The sequence below is a fragment of the Lepidochelys kempii genome, chromosome 11 (assembly GCF_965140265.1).
Source record: "Lepidochelys kempii isolate rLepKem1 chromosome 11, rLepKem1.hap2, whole genome shotgun sequence".
NCBI lineage: Eukaryota > Metazoa > Chordata > Testudines > Cheloniidae > Lepidochelys > Lepidochelys kempii.
This window is the reverse complement of record NC_133266.1, coordinates 41,509,562-41,525,060: the sequence shown is the minus strand read 5'-3', so window position 1 is coordinate 41,525,060 and position 15,499 is coordinate 41,509,562. Positions and strand designations below refer to the sequence as shown.

At 40.6% G+C, this 15,499-nt stretch overlaps 1 pseudogene; it reads left to right on the top strand.

The window, feature by feature from the left end:
* The window catches only part of LOC140895942 (dynein axonemal heavy chain 11-like), a 175,709-nt pseudogene that overhangs the window by 56,015 nt on the left and 104,195 nt on the right, over window positions 1-15,499 (top strand).

Here is a 15,499-nt window from a genome sequence, read left to right as displayed (position 1 = left end):
GGTGCAGTGAATGCAATGGGCTGGGGGAGAGAGAGGTGTCCCTTGGGATGTTTGTCCCTCCTTTGGATCGTTTCAGTACCTTCTCTTTAAAGCCATTTTCAGTCGGCACTAGGAGACAGAAAAGAGTCACTGTGGAAGAGCCGTGTTAGTCTGTATTCGCAAAAAGAAAAGGAGGACTTGTGGCACCTTAGAGACTAACCAATTTATTTGAGCATGAGCTTTCGTGAGCTACAGCTCACTTCATCAGATGTTTACCGTGGAAACTGCAGCAGACTTTATATACACACAGAAATCATGAAACAATACCTCCTCCCACCCCACTGTCCTGCTGGTAATAGCTTATCTAAAGTGATCAACAGGTGGGCCATTTCCAGCACAAATCCAGGTTTTCTCACCCTCCACCCCCCCACACAAATTCACTCTCCTGCTGGTGCTAGCCCATCCAAAGTGACAACTCTTTACATAATCAAGTCGGGCTATTTCCTGCATAGATCAAGGTTTTCTCACATCCCCCCCACCCCCATACACACACAAACTCACTCTCCTGCTGGTAATAGCTCATCTAAACTGACCATTCTCCAGGTTTAAATCCAAGTTAAACCAGAACATCTGGGGGGGGGGGGTAGGAAAAAACAAGAGGAAACAGGCTACCTTGCATAATGACTTAGCCACTCCCAGTCTCTATTTAAGCCTAAATTAATAGTATCCAATTTGCAAATGAATTCCAATTCAGCAGTTTCTCGCTGGAGTCTGGATTTGAAGTTTTTTTGTTTTAAGATAGCGACCTTCATGTCTATAACATTCATAAACCAGTCGGAGAACACTTCAATCTCTCTGGTCACGCAATCACAGACATGAAGGTCGCTATCTTAAAACAAAAAAACTTCAAATCCAGACTCCAGCGAGAAACTGCTGAATTGGAATTCATTTGCAAATTGGATACTATTAATTTAGGCTTAAATAGAGACTGGGAGTGGCTAAGTCATTATGCAAGGTAGCCTGTTTCCTCTTGTTTTTTCCTACCCCCCCCCCCAGATGTTCTGGTTTAACTTGGATTTAAACCTGGAGAATGGTCAGTTTAGATGAGCTATTACCAGCAGGAGAGTGAGTTTGTGTGTGTATGGGGGTGGGGGGGATGTGAGAAAACCTTGATCTATGCAGGAAATAGCCCGACTTGATTATGTAAAGAGTTGTCACTTTGGATGGGCTAGCACCAGCAGGAGAGTGAATTTGTGTGGGGGGGTGGAGGGTGAGAAAACCTGGATTTGTGCTGGAAATGGCCCACCTGTTGATCACTTTAGATAAGCTATTACCAGCAGGACAGTGGGGTGGGAGGAGGTATTGTTTCATGATTTCTGTGTGTATATAAAGTCTGCTGCAGTTTCCACGGTAAACATCTGATGAAGTGAGCTGTAGCTCACGAAAGCTCATGCTCAAATAAATTGGTTAGTCTCTAAGGTGCCACAAGTCCTCCTTTTCTTTTTACTGTGGAAGAATATTCCCTGCTGGTTTTTTCACACTTGGTTGAACTTTCTGTCTTTCCTTCCCTGCTTGATGACTTTGTTTACTGTTTAAATGCAAATTAAGCAGAGTACACATTCCTTTGTTTAGGACAGACCTGTTTGCCAGCTTCTGTTTGGGCAGAGTGGTAGGGTTTGGAACATCATACAGGGAAATCTTATAACTTTACATATGATGTTGCCACACACGTTGTATCAGGATGATACTGACCATCAAATTGAGTTTTCAAATGTTACCTTACAAGACATGCCTTGTACAAAACTTACTACAATGGGGTGTAGGGTGTGTACCCGGGGGTACATTCTGTCACAAGATGGCATGGCACATACATATCAGCTCTCATTCTGTGCACCCATAGTTCGGATTCTCACCAAGCACCAGGGGCTAATTGTTGCTGGCTCATGCTTCCTTGCCTGGAGTTGGGATGTTTAACACTATTGCAGCCCTTTTTTTTTGGAGTGGCTGACAGCTGGTTTTTTTCCCCTACTTGATGGTTATTTTAAATCTGCCAATATAATTTGGTGAGAGGAGGCCACATTTGGAGCCTGTCAACCTTGACAGTGTTCCTTAAAAAGATTCAAATGGTGTGTAAGGGAGTTTTAACAAAGGAGGGTTTTTTCAGTTCTTTTAACACAGGGCTACATAATCAGCCTTTCTTGTAGCAGCATTCAGTGTGAACGTCTGTCAATAGAAATCTCAAACGGTGAATATACAATTGAACTTTATTATCCCTTTGTTATTTTGTAACTACATAGGTATGACAGACAAACTGATTTTAAAAGAAATCCACAATTGTCAGTATGTCATATGCCTGAATCTTACTGCTGGAAGTTTTTCAGTACATCAGCGTCTTCAGGTAGGTGCTATAAGTGCCACACTTTGTTAAAACATGTTTCCTTTCAGTGAGTAAATGTTTCTCATTTGAGCTATTTTAATTTGAGCGTGAAAGGTTTAAACTTTTTATTACATGCTTGCAAAGCTGTCATGTAGAACTAGCTCTTGCACTGCACAAGTGTGGATTGACAAACATATAAGCACCAGATAAAAGGTGATGAGCGGGCTGGGGAACACAGGGAAACCTGATCCTGCTTTAATGAAAGCAGCTTTCAAGGTATCCCCACCTCGTAGCAGAAATAAGGCCACAGCGACAAGCATTTGTTTAGCATGATGAGGATCATGTTCAAGACGTATCTACAGCGTTCAGCACAAGCTCTGCCGTTTGGACCCTGCAGAGAGTAAGAGAGAGAACTGCTAAGGGCATGGAGACAGTAGAGCGTTTACAGCAGCGCAGTTGCACCGATGTAACTGCGCCGCTATAAGCTCTCTAGTGTAGCCGCTCTAAGCCAATGGGAGAGCGCTGTCCCCTCGGCTTAATGACTCCAGCCTCTGCGAGCATCAGAAGCTGTGTCAGCAGTGACACTGTCCACACCAGCACTCACGTTGCTCAGGGGGTGGTTTATTCACACTCCTGAGCAACATAAGTTATGCTGTCAGAAGCTGTAGTGTAGATGTATCCCAGCTTACTTCTGCTGAGCATGGAGAACTCTTTGTTTGCCTTGCCTGCCTTTGGGTTTTAAGCTGCTGCCCATCACAGTAGTATCTGAGCACCTTCCACATAAAACCAATGGTGCAACAGTGACGTCCCTAGTAGACTTCATGAAATCTCTGGCACTTTTCCTTTTTCAGGGTAAAAACTCTGCTCGGGGCAAAGCTTTTGTTTTTAAGATTGGTAATTTACTTTTGTTAGGGCATTGGTTGTTTGTGGTTAGTTTCAGGATTGTGCATTGGCTTGGTTTTTTGGTTGGTTGGGGTATATTAGGTCAAAGGGGCTGTCAATGTTGTGAGGATCTTTCCTATGGTGAAAAGGTCTTTTTTATCCCTTGTAGTTAACATCACACCTGGGCATAGTTTCCACTTGTACTTATGTTGAAGCATCAATCTTGATGCTCACCATGCAGGGACTTGCACTACTAATTTCTTCAGCTCTTGGCTGGACTCAGCAGTTCTTCCTCAAAAACGCAGGTCCTCCTGACTGCTGTTTCCTCATGCCTCTTCTTCTTAAGGCTTCTGCTCCTGCCTCTCACTGAAGGTAGCTCCTGACAGGATTCTGAGTTCCCTCTGGATACCCTGCATCCCTTTGTCTTTCTCCTTCTCACTGATCGCACATGCTCCCTTTTATAGAGAATCCTGTCCCCTGGCTGCTATCCGGTAATCCTGCTCACCTGACCAAACACACACTGTCCCATACACAAATCCATCACAAGGGGATGGATAACAAAATACAGGCGGAGACGAGTCCAGCTCCCTAGAAGGGCCAGTCTACCCTCTGACAGTGTATTTGTGTGTGCAAGCAGCTGTATGTGTCAGCAGATTTTGAAATTTCACACCTATCCACCCATTTGCACATGGTATTACTGAAATTACAAACTCAATTACTATTTGCTGTGCATGTAGATTGAATAATTGACATGCAGAAAGGTACGTAGCTGCACCATTAACTAATTTGCACATGCAAATGATTGTTTCCATACAGATGTTTGTGGGCTGACCTACTGCACTCTTTTTTGAAAATCTGGTATTTAAAATGGGATTACAGTCTGCAAAGTGACTCTAAAATAACACCGTGGAGCTCTATAGTTATTCTCTCTGTGATTGTTCTAAGTTATGCTCTTCTAACTTACACTGGATGCTAACAGCCTCAGAGGTCTGTTGTGACAACTGAGGGTTACAGAGGCATAGAGATACCACCCCAGCTGTAGGAAGGGGGCATGGGAATGGCTATATCAATTCTACACCATCCAAGGCCCTCCTTGGACCGGGAAGATCTTACAATAGACAGTTTTCAGGTTGTCTTCTGCCAACAGAGTGACATAAAGCAACTTTACTGAACTTAAGAGGTGAGTCCTTATTTCTGATGGCAGGATTTATGCCTTGGGCTCTCTTCTTACACTTCTCAATACCCAGCTGGATACTGTGAATTTTGCTTAACAGTGTTTACCTTATGCTATGTGATATTCCCATCAGAGGCAGACATTTTATCTCAATAGTCCCAATACATGTTATGCTTGGAGATGCATGGACTATATGGGGGGAGGGAGTGGGGGGCATCTAACTTGAATTACCTTCCCAGCAGTTGTAAGTTGAGGTGTTTTCTGTTTCTCCTTTGAGCTTGTCAAGTTTTGGTTTGGAAATGAATAACTGAGAAATATTTACTCCCAAATCCTCTTCCTCTGGTGCTCCTTGCTTTCACTAAGCAGAAGCAGTCAGAATCCCAGAAATGTATGTCCTAGTATACTTTGAGCTGCATCTGAAAAACCCTGCTACACATTCTTGTGTTTTTTCTGAACACTTTTGTGGCTATCGGGCCCTTGTTAAAAAAAAAAAAAGACTATAATTATATCGATAAGAGCTATTAGTGTTTGTTATAATAAAATAAATCATCAATATAATGTCCTTCCTAAGAATTACAGCCACTCCTTCCTGCCACTACACTGTTGTGCTAGGGTGTTATCTGCATTCTTATGTCTGGCATTTGCAATTTTTGATGGCCTTCAGTCCTCAAACTATCCCTACTGCATGTGCGTACATTAAATAAACCTAGATTAGCAAGCATTTTGGAGATAAAACGGAGCTAGTGTAGTGCAAAGGACTGCACTTCCCTAAGGTCAGGCTCATTTGATAGGTTAAATACTAACTTGATAGTAATTATGATCTCCATAGAGTGAGACAAGGAGAGAATAAGATATTTAACACCGTGTGCATTGGCTATGAAAACCTTTTCAACTCTTGCTTTCATCCTTAAAGTTTTCAGTTTTATTAAAAATATATTGGTGTATTTTTAAAGAAATAATGACCCTTTTCTCCATTCATGTTTTCTTTTCGTTCAGAAACTTTTCTCTGTGTTTACTCTCCACTTCCCAAGGATGGATGCTCTAGCTACCATCTACAGCAGCATCATAAATATCCATTTCCAGCACTGGGGCTTCTGTTACAGTGTACTGAAATCTATCAGCACACTCACACAAGCTGCACTTTGTCTGCATCAGAAAATGGCCCAGAATTTCCTACCCACAGCTATTAGAATCCATTATCTTTTTAATTTAAGAGGTGCTTCCTACCTACACATATTCCAGCCAACACAGTTTCCTCTGCTATGTATAGGATCAGACCAATCACCCTTTTCCTCCACCATGCATTGTAAACGTTTATAAGATTTATGTTACTCTTCTTAAAGTCTCTAGTCAAACTGAGCTGGGGATTGCCCTCAAATAAATACATACGCATAACCACTGTTAACGCCAAAAGGAGTTGATGATCTCCAAAATATTTTGCAATAGGGTTCCCTTATGTTGACACACAAGCCTTGAAAAATAGTTCAGCATCCGGAGTCCAAATCAATTGAAAGATATGGAGGATGCAAGAGTTTCATCCTGGGAGATGAGGAGATACACCCCACCAGAGAGAGAAAGGGATGTAAAGATACCAGTAGAATAATTTTATCCACATTCCACACACTGCTGTGCCTGAGTAAACCAGGACTTAAACTCTTTATGCAACCTTAGAAGAGTAATTTTTTTGTTTTTTCAATTGTACTGCAGCCCAGTGCTTGTTTAATAATGGACACACCCTTATTCACAGCATCAGAAATTTGTGATTAAAAGTCTAATAGAGGATAGTTACCTATGTAGGTATGTGCAGTACACCAAGCTTTTGTCAGCCATGAAAACTATCATATGATGAAAAGAGGTTCACATTCCAGACCTTCTCTAAACTGAATTTAAAACCCCCTTGCCGTGGGGTGCCATGCTCAGGGCCGGAGCACTTCCTTCTGACTCCCTCTGGGGATTAGCTCTGCCAGTCCAACACCCCTCCTGTCATTGCTCACTCCATCACTCTCTATCTCGCTTTCTCGCTCTCTCAGGACTCAACTGCTCCTGCTTCATGCTTGTCCCCCCAGCAAGGTCATTGCAGTCCTCTCTTTGCAGAATATCAAACTCTCTGGGAACCCAGGCAATCTTTCCTCTCCCTTCCCTTTAACAATACCACTGTCCAGTGGCTGGTAGGGGAACCCAGGCCTGTCCTCTATGTGGGGTTCCAGCCCAGCAGAGGTATTAGGGGTTTGTGGGGTCCTGGGCCAGAGTACGTGAGGGCCCCATCCCACCTCTTCCGCCTGCAGTTCCCCCTGGCTGCCTCTGGCACTTCTGTTGGGGAAATGGGGTCAGGGCACAGGGACTTGCCCCTCTCCCTGGCAGGAGTGCTTGGTGGGCACCCATTTTTCCAGGGGCCCCCCAATTGGCCAGGGACCCTGGGCACAGGCCCCAGTGGCCTAGTGGCAAATCCGCCACTGCAGCCTAGGGACCATACAACAAGCGGTCAAGGTCTGCTCAGTCTTACTGCTAAATCCCTGATCTACTTCCTCCCTTACTGTCTCTCACCTTGATAGTGACTGCAGTTTCTCTCTCTCTCTCTCTCTCTCTCTGCAGCCCCCTTCTACTCTCAGCTCCTGGGCTTTATTTAGGCCCCTCCTGTTCCTGTCTAGCTGACCATTATCTCTAATTCATCCCTGTTCCCTGGCTTCTCCTCCAGGGGCAGCCTAGGAGGCTAATTAGCCCACCTGCCACCTTAACCCCTTCAGGTCTTGTGTGGAGTGGACATACCATCACTTCCCTGTTATAGTCTGCTCCTACCTCCGCTCTTTGTAATCGCTGTACATGACCATGTGCTCAGGGTGTTCAGGGACAACATTACGCTGCACATTTCTTCAGGGTGAATCTCATGAGGAATGATCTTCCCAGGCACTGAGCATCTCCTAAGATTCCCATTGATGTCAGGGGGAGAGGAGGGCTCTCATGCCCTCTAAGAAGGATCTTGGCACCTTGCAAGACCTAGTTCAAGTGAAGCAGTGTCAGTTTGTACCCACAAGTTAGAATGCCCCACCCATTAGCTAGCTGTCTTGGCAGGAACTTTCAAGAGACCAAGTTTTCTCCTGAGATTTCTAATGCTGCCTGAGCTGTGCTGGAAGCAGAAAGCACAATGAGGCATGGAAATAAAAATGAATGAGAGCACATAGTGTTTGATTCTCAAAATGGGGGAAAGGGTTTGTCGCAGAGGAAGAAGAGTGTTCCTATTTTATTTTCAAGGTGGTTTCCCTCCCTTTATCCTACCACTATTTATTGAAGTGAGAACCTTTTTGGTATTGTGGGTCAGGTTTATCGGAGGCTAGAAAGAGTGTGAGGCAGCATGTAGGGAGTCTGCCGGAGTGCGAAGGAGGTCAGCAATTTGGGCAGCCTGAGCAGAGCGGGCAGTAGCACATGCTGTTGATAGTGTGACTTTTATTTACAGGTACTTAGGCACCTGACTTCTATTGATTTCAATGGGAGTTAGTGCTTAAACAGCATTGAGGATCTGGCCCTTATACCATTTCTGGTCGGTTACTGGTTGTCTGTAGCTTTTGGGGTCTATTTCACATTTGCAAAGCCAAGGTCCCTGACACCTGCTTTTTCTGCATCCTGTTTAGGTGCAGGAAGTGCTGGATGTTAGTTTTTAAGATCGCCTAGTACAACTGGATGAAAAGGTCACCAAAGAAGGAAAAAATTTCCCAAGAAACTCCCCTGATGTCAAAAAATGCCCAGATAGGTTCCTAATCGCTCCTCACACCAGGTGTAGAATTCTGGGCTTAAATAAGCGAGCTGGGATTAACATGTCCCTGAATGAGAGAATTAGGGAAGGTATGGTTACATGAGCCACCTGCTTCACGCTCTCAAGACGTAGTCTGACATGCCAGGGTGACACTTGGTGTTAGCTGCCCAAAGTCAAGGTGTTGTGTGCATTAGCACTATGTGGGACAGAATTTCAGCTGCTGAAGCTTAGAGATTAATGACCTCTGGAGACAAGTAGAAATTGTGGGTGAATAGTGGCTCTGCTGAAGTTAGTAGGAGCTTTGCCTTTGACTTCAGTGGGGTCAGGATTTTACCCCATATATTGTTAAGCAATGATGACCAGTCGGGAAAAATGGAGGATAGGAAAGTGTTAGGCAATAAGAAGTACGATGAAGGTGCCAGTCAAACTGTACAGTGAATTGGAATCAACTTTAAGCGAGGTAGTAGGGGATTAAAGACTCACTTATTTGTAACATCACTAGCGGTACTGGTGCTGAAGTCCTTCAGGTGTGTTACCGGGTCAGCTAGGAATATGTGTCAGAGGTAATGAGAATGCGAGTGGCAGTGGGGGGACAGTGTTGACCTGGCAAAATATTGTGAGGCTGAGTTGAATGGGGGAGTGAAGCATGTCAGAGACAAATAAAACAGGAAACATTATCTCAGCAAAAATGAAATGATAGTAGAGAATGGGAGAAAAAGGAATCACTGTTCCTGAAGCAGCCACAGAACCTCATTATATAACTTCTGCTGCTCTGACAACAAATCGTTAATTTCCTAGTAAACACACACATTTATGGAAAGCAAATATTCATATTTTGGTGACACAAAAATGCATCTAACTGAATGAAGCATTTTAGTTACTAATCAGAAATGGATAGTATAATGTTCATAAAAAGTCAAGCATGGAAATGAAATTTGAAAAAATTTTTGCAGGGAATGTTTTTTGCATTTCAAGAGTGTGTGAGATTTCCTATTGACTTGGTTAATTTATGGCTTCCATGAATCATTCTGAGTCTAGTCAGATGAACTTATGGAGGAAAAGGATATTGAACATTTTAACAAAGTTCTTATTGATACTGTAAAAAGATATTTTGAGGTATGATTTCAATATATATGAGATACCTATGAGTAATACATGTGAGTGCTTCTATGCTGTTTCATGCCGTATTACCTCCCATTTACCCAAAATTTAGAATAATTAGAACAGGATTCATGATTTTAAATAAGAATATACCTGACAGCTCTGTGGATCATTGTATAACAGGTTCCTTTTTCTTGTTTCTATGTATTCATATGCCTAACTGGACATGATTTGAATATTATGAAAAGGATAGTATTAAATACTTCCTGTTATATTGGAAACATAGTTATTCCAGTTTCTTCTTTGAAATTAGATTGTTTACCTTCCATTCTGGTCAGCTACTTGTATGTTACAACCTCATGGTGAATGCTGCAATGAAAAATGAGAGCCTTATGGTATTAGTAAATGGGTAAAACTAATGATAGAAACTACATGAAATAATAAATATATATATATATATATAAACCTGCTTCTTGAGTAGAAGCCTCAGTGAAATGGTCTGGTTGTGTTAAATCATTTCCTTCTGAACAAGTGTCAGTGCAAAACTGTCACACAATTGTCAGTAACTGGCACCCTTGTTGGTAGGCTCATCAGAGAAAACAAAGACCGAATTACCATGAAAACGAAACTTCTGGAAGGAGTCCCTCCAGATTACGGTTGTGGCTTGTTGGCAGGGAATGATGGGGAAATGTAAATTGCCACTGTGTATGCTGTGTTTGCTTTGTGGGTAGAGGATTTCAGCCTCCAAAGATGTCAATTCAGCAGCTTTCACAAGCACTAACAATTAATTCAAAACATTAAAATTAGGAGAAAAAATGTGATAAAGGGTTAATGTGCTGTGTGAATGCTTGTTTATATCTCTCTATTGTTACCATCAGGGTGTTGATGAGCACGTATTTATCCATAAGCCACTAATTTACTGCCACTTTGCCCATGGTGTTGGAGAACCTTGTTACTTTCCAGTATCTGATTGGGAGAAGCTGACCAGAATTTTAACAGATTCATTAGAGCACTACAATGAGCTTCATGCTGCAATGAATCTTGTTCTTTTTGAGCATGCTATACAGCACATGTAAGTTTCCTTACTTTCAGCTGGTATAATGTGTACTCTAACAAAGATAATCACTGAAGTGCAAATTCGTTTAAAGGTGACCTGCAAGGGTATTAAAAATAACCTCACATATCTTTAGAGCAGTGTGCTGAGTGCCTCAAGTGACCAGACTAAGCCAGGCATTTAGCACTGTTTTAAAATAAAATGTAACAATTTTTACTTTTAAAGGTTCCAAGAAACCTCGACCCACTGTGAATTGTTGGCTTCCTCTCAGTGTGACCCACCAAGCATGTTGCTGATCACATCAAATCCACTATAGAGCCCTGGGGCAGACTGCAGCTTTACCCATTACAATATTTTAAGACTTGTTATTACAATATTATATTGATTTCAAATATTTTACATTTCTATGTGGGAATGAAATAAAGGTTATTTAAAAAACACTTTGAAATCTAGGAAGGAGGCTTTAATTAACTTCCCCAGGGTCACTCCAGTCTGAAGTGGGGTTCTGTGGTAGATATGACATCTGTTTAGTCAATGCCAGGAGGTCATCTACAACTGGAGGTATTGATCCAGTGTGTCTAGACTTAGCAAAGTCTAAAAAAAGAAGGGGGGGGGAAGGGAACTAAAGTAAGATTTACATTTTAAATCCCTTTGGGGGGATTTTCTGGGACATCTCTTGCATGTTTTGTAAGCTGATTGTTTATTGATAAAATTATTTTACAGGCCCTTTTTAATACAGACCTAAGTTTTGCACCTAGGGAGCCAAATTTAGCTCTGGTTTAACTCCATTGTCTTATGCTTTATTAGGTTTATTTAATTCTTTATTACATTTATTTTAGCCCAAACATGAGCTAGACACTCACTGCATGTGTAAATTAGGATTACTCACATGAGCTAAGATTTGCAGGATCCGTTATTAAAATTAAGCATTCACTGATTTTGTTGTTTGTTCACTTTTTGCATTCCATTTAGCTTAAATAGTAAAACTACACTAGTCAGTTTTGCTTTGTATATGGTGTTTCACCGTTTGGTTCTCATATATTTGTACAATGCCAGTGCTTTTGAGCTCACAACATTATAGGTAAAAAGAAAAGGAGTACTTATGGCACCTTAGAGACTAACAAATTTATTTGAACATAAGCTTTCATGAGCTACAGCTCACTTCAGCTTATGCTCAAATAAATTTGTTAGTCTCTAAGATGCCACAAGTACTCCTTTTCTTTTTGCGAATACAGACTAACACGGCTGCTACTCTGAAACCAACATTATAGGTGAAATTTAAGTCACCATCCCCTGCCAAATCCTTCACACACACACCCTTCACTAAAATATAATGCAAAATAAGAAAATATTTCTGTTTGCTGATTTTTGGAATCCCTGACACACACACACACCCCTCCTCAAAGCTTAAAATGGGGGTCTGTATCCCTTGGCCTCTCAAGGATACCTTTGAATTGTGAACAATATTTTCCATTTTGAGGAATGTCATTAGATTCACCTTGACACAAAAGTAGAAATACAAGTCAATGGTGGAGGATCCCCAAAGGAATGTAAAAATTCTTCTTCCACTGGGACTCTGAGCTAAAAGCATATTAGCTCTTCATCTTGTTTGGATTTTGTTAATTAAGAAAAATGTACTTAGTTACTCTGACAGGAAGCAGTGTATGTAGAGGCTGAACTGAGCTTGAGACCAGATGTCACATAGTCTGAGATAGCATAAGTTTCTTGTGCTACTTCACTGTTAATAGAGTAGAACCTCATCAATTATGGTAGCTAAAAGAACTCCATATTTTACTCAAGTGGGAATGTAATTAAGCCATACGATAGAGGCTTTATCCTTTTACTGCTATACATGGTTGGTTGTGTCTTAACGATCTTAAATGACGTTTTTGTTCAACGTTTTTCAACATGGAAATTACAGGAACTGGCAATTGGGGAATATATTGACCCGTTCATATCTAGTTCACCAGTTTGAATGCAGTCAGTGACAGTAGTGACCAAAAGTGACTGCTCTCTGCTGGCTGTATTTGAAGAAGATCTCAGTCCAGTTCCTAGTAGGTGTCCATATCCTACAGATTACCACTGGTACTAACTGGTAGTCCCAGCAGAGAAGCCAGAGGCTGACTAGGCTTATAGAATTGCTGTAGCTTTGACATTCCAAAGGGCCTAGAAAATAAGCAGATATGATTGATACAGTTGACCTTCAGTATTTTCCTCTCGTCACCTTTTTAAAAAATATCTCCCTTTTGAAGGTTTCCATACCATATATGGCCCACCCCAAAAGATTAGGAAGATGGCAATCCAGACAGGGACTCTGCAGCTTGGATCTATCTGTGAAAATCAAACTAATATTTTCTAGCCCATAAACTTCAATAGATTACATATGATGGAAAAGTCTGCTACCAAGCAAAAATAAAAACACTGTAATTTAATATAATTTCCATAGGTGTCATGTCAGCTGCATTCTTGAGGCCCCATATGGCAATGCTCTCTTAATTGGAGTTGGAGGTAAGGGCAAGCAAAGTTGGTGCTGCTTAGCAGCCTTTCTCAGCTCCCTGGCAGTTTTCCAAATAGCTTTTGGTAAAGGAAATGCTATTCATGATCTCAGGGTAAAAGTTTTAATTTCTTTTAACATACTGTTTTTATTTCCCAAGGTTCATAGAATTACCCACTTTCTGTCAGCCGAAGATGGGAGATTACTTGCTGTACGTGAGCAATGAATAACAGATTATTTTATGTGTGTGCACGTCTGTGCATAGTGATGGTAGCCCTCAACATGTGATTGTAGGCTTTGCCTCTCCCCATTACTAAAGTTGTATGTTGTGAGCCTAGAAATGCTCCCTGTATTGATTGGTTTCCCCCTTACCAGAGGGAACATTCAACAGTTTGTGAAGATGACTTTCTGGCTGCTTTGTGCTGAGTGGTGCAATTTTATGTGAATTGTTTTCCTTCTCCTTACTTGTCCTTTATCTCACAGTCTCTGCTAAGGAAGCACAAACCAAATATCATTTAATTCTGAGTTTAACTTTCAAACTCTGTGTTTGAGAGGATTAGAAATTAGGCAAGGTAAATTCACCCATTTTAGCATGGACTAAATCACTAAAGCACACACAATATCTTAAGCTTAACTGTGGCCAGCTTTTATTTGTGACCTAACTGTGGCAATTGTTCATATTGGCCTGTAGCCATAACATCTTGACAAAGGGCCAAATTTACTAGCTGGAAGTCAGTGAACTTGTATTACAGAGTAATTTAGCCTCAAGAAATATAATATTTATTTATTTATATCAGTGGATAACTTTATTTCATATTTCTGTAGTTCATTGAAAATAAATGGGTCTTTACCCCATTGTGACTGACAGATTGCATCCGATGAAGTGAGCTGTAGCTCACGAAAGCTTATGCTCAAATAAATTGGTTAGTCTCTAAGGTGCCACAAGTACTCCTTTTCTTTTTGCGAATACAGACGAACACGGCTGCTACTCTGAAACCAGATTAAAATATAAAATTTATAACCTTCAGAAAATATATGGTCAAAACTATGATGTTATTACCAATTTCCTAAATGCTTATTTCTATAAAAGAGTAGAAGAACTCCAAAGAAGACTTTAAGTAACTAAGAATATGTTCTTAATTAAAAAAGTAAAAATAAGTTTTACATTTATTATACATAATAAAATATAAGTAATTAAAGAATATTATGTAATGGAGTTCAGATGTAATGGAGATCAGAAACTCAAGCTACAGAAAAAAAGATTTGTTAGTGTTCTCATCAGCAGAATCTTGCAATTGAGAAACTTACTGCTCTGGGTCTAAGTGGAAGGTGATAGGTGGTGGTCTTCTCTTTCAGTATTTCATCGTGGGGGGATGAATATTCCAACATCATCTGGCAAAGAGTTCCACAGGTTGATTGTGAGTTATGTGAAGAAATACATCCTTTCATTTGTTTTAAATCTGCTGCCTATTAATTTCATTTGGTGATTCTTAGTTCTGTGTTATGAGAAGGAGTAAATAACACTTCCTTATTTACTTTCTCCACACCAGTTATGATTTTATAGACCTCAGTCATATTCCCCTTTAATCATCTTTTTTCCAAGATGAAAAGTGCCAGTCTTATTAATCCCTCCTCATACGAAAGCCGTTCCATACCCCTAATAATTTTTGTTGCCCTTTTCTGAACCTTTTCCAATTCCAGTATATCTTTTTTGAGATGGGGCAACCACATCTGCATAAAATATTCAAGATGTGGTCTTACCATGGATTTATATAGAGGCAATATGATATTTTCTGTCTTATTATCTATCCCTTTCTTAATGATTCCCAACATTCTGTTTGCTTTTTTGACTGCCCCATCACATTGAGTGGATGTTTTCAGAGAACTATCCACAATGACTCCAAAATCTCTTTCTTGAGTGGTAACAACTAATTTACACCCCCTCACTTTATATGTATAGTTGGGATTATGTTTTCCAATGTGCATTACTTTGCATTTATTAACATTGAGTTTCGTCTGATATTTTGTTGCCCAATCACCCAGTGTGGAGAGATCGTTTTGTAGCTCTTTCCAGTCTGTCTGGGACTTAACGGTCTTGAGTAGTTTTGTATTGGCATATGATAGTCAAAGTACTGTTGTGGTTTTTTAATCAATGTGTTCTGCACTGGATTTATGCATGCCTTTAGTGTCCATACTTCCCCATGTAAAAAACAAGAATAGAGTATGCCACATGAATAATTTGTATTCATCTACATGTCTCTGTTTTTAACTTGGATTCTCATGCCTGTGAAGATCTGTCATCTTCATACATTTTTATGTGGAGTTTCAGGGGTGGTGCAGTGATCTTCATGGCAACACTTTTTTTATTGAGGACCCAGTGGTATCTCAGCAATGTTTGGAAGACAAACTGATGGTGGTTGCTCTACAATTATTAGATACATTGTCCCTAGGTATCACCAAAATGGTGGCACAGAAATAAATATCTACATGTTTAAACCCTTTCCAATCACAATCCTTTCCTTGTTTTCTGTATGCAATAAATAAAGTAATAAATAGAAACGTGGTTTTACTATAAAAGGACATTAACATTATTTACCATCTGTAACTTATTGTTGGGACAAAATGATCTGTAGCTGAAAACTTACAAATGAATGGGCCATGTTTCTCTCTAGTGCAACTATACTGAATTT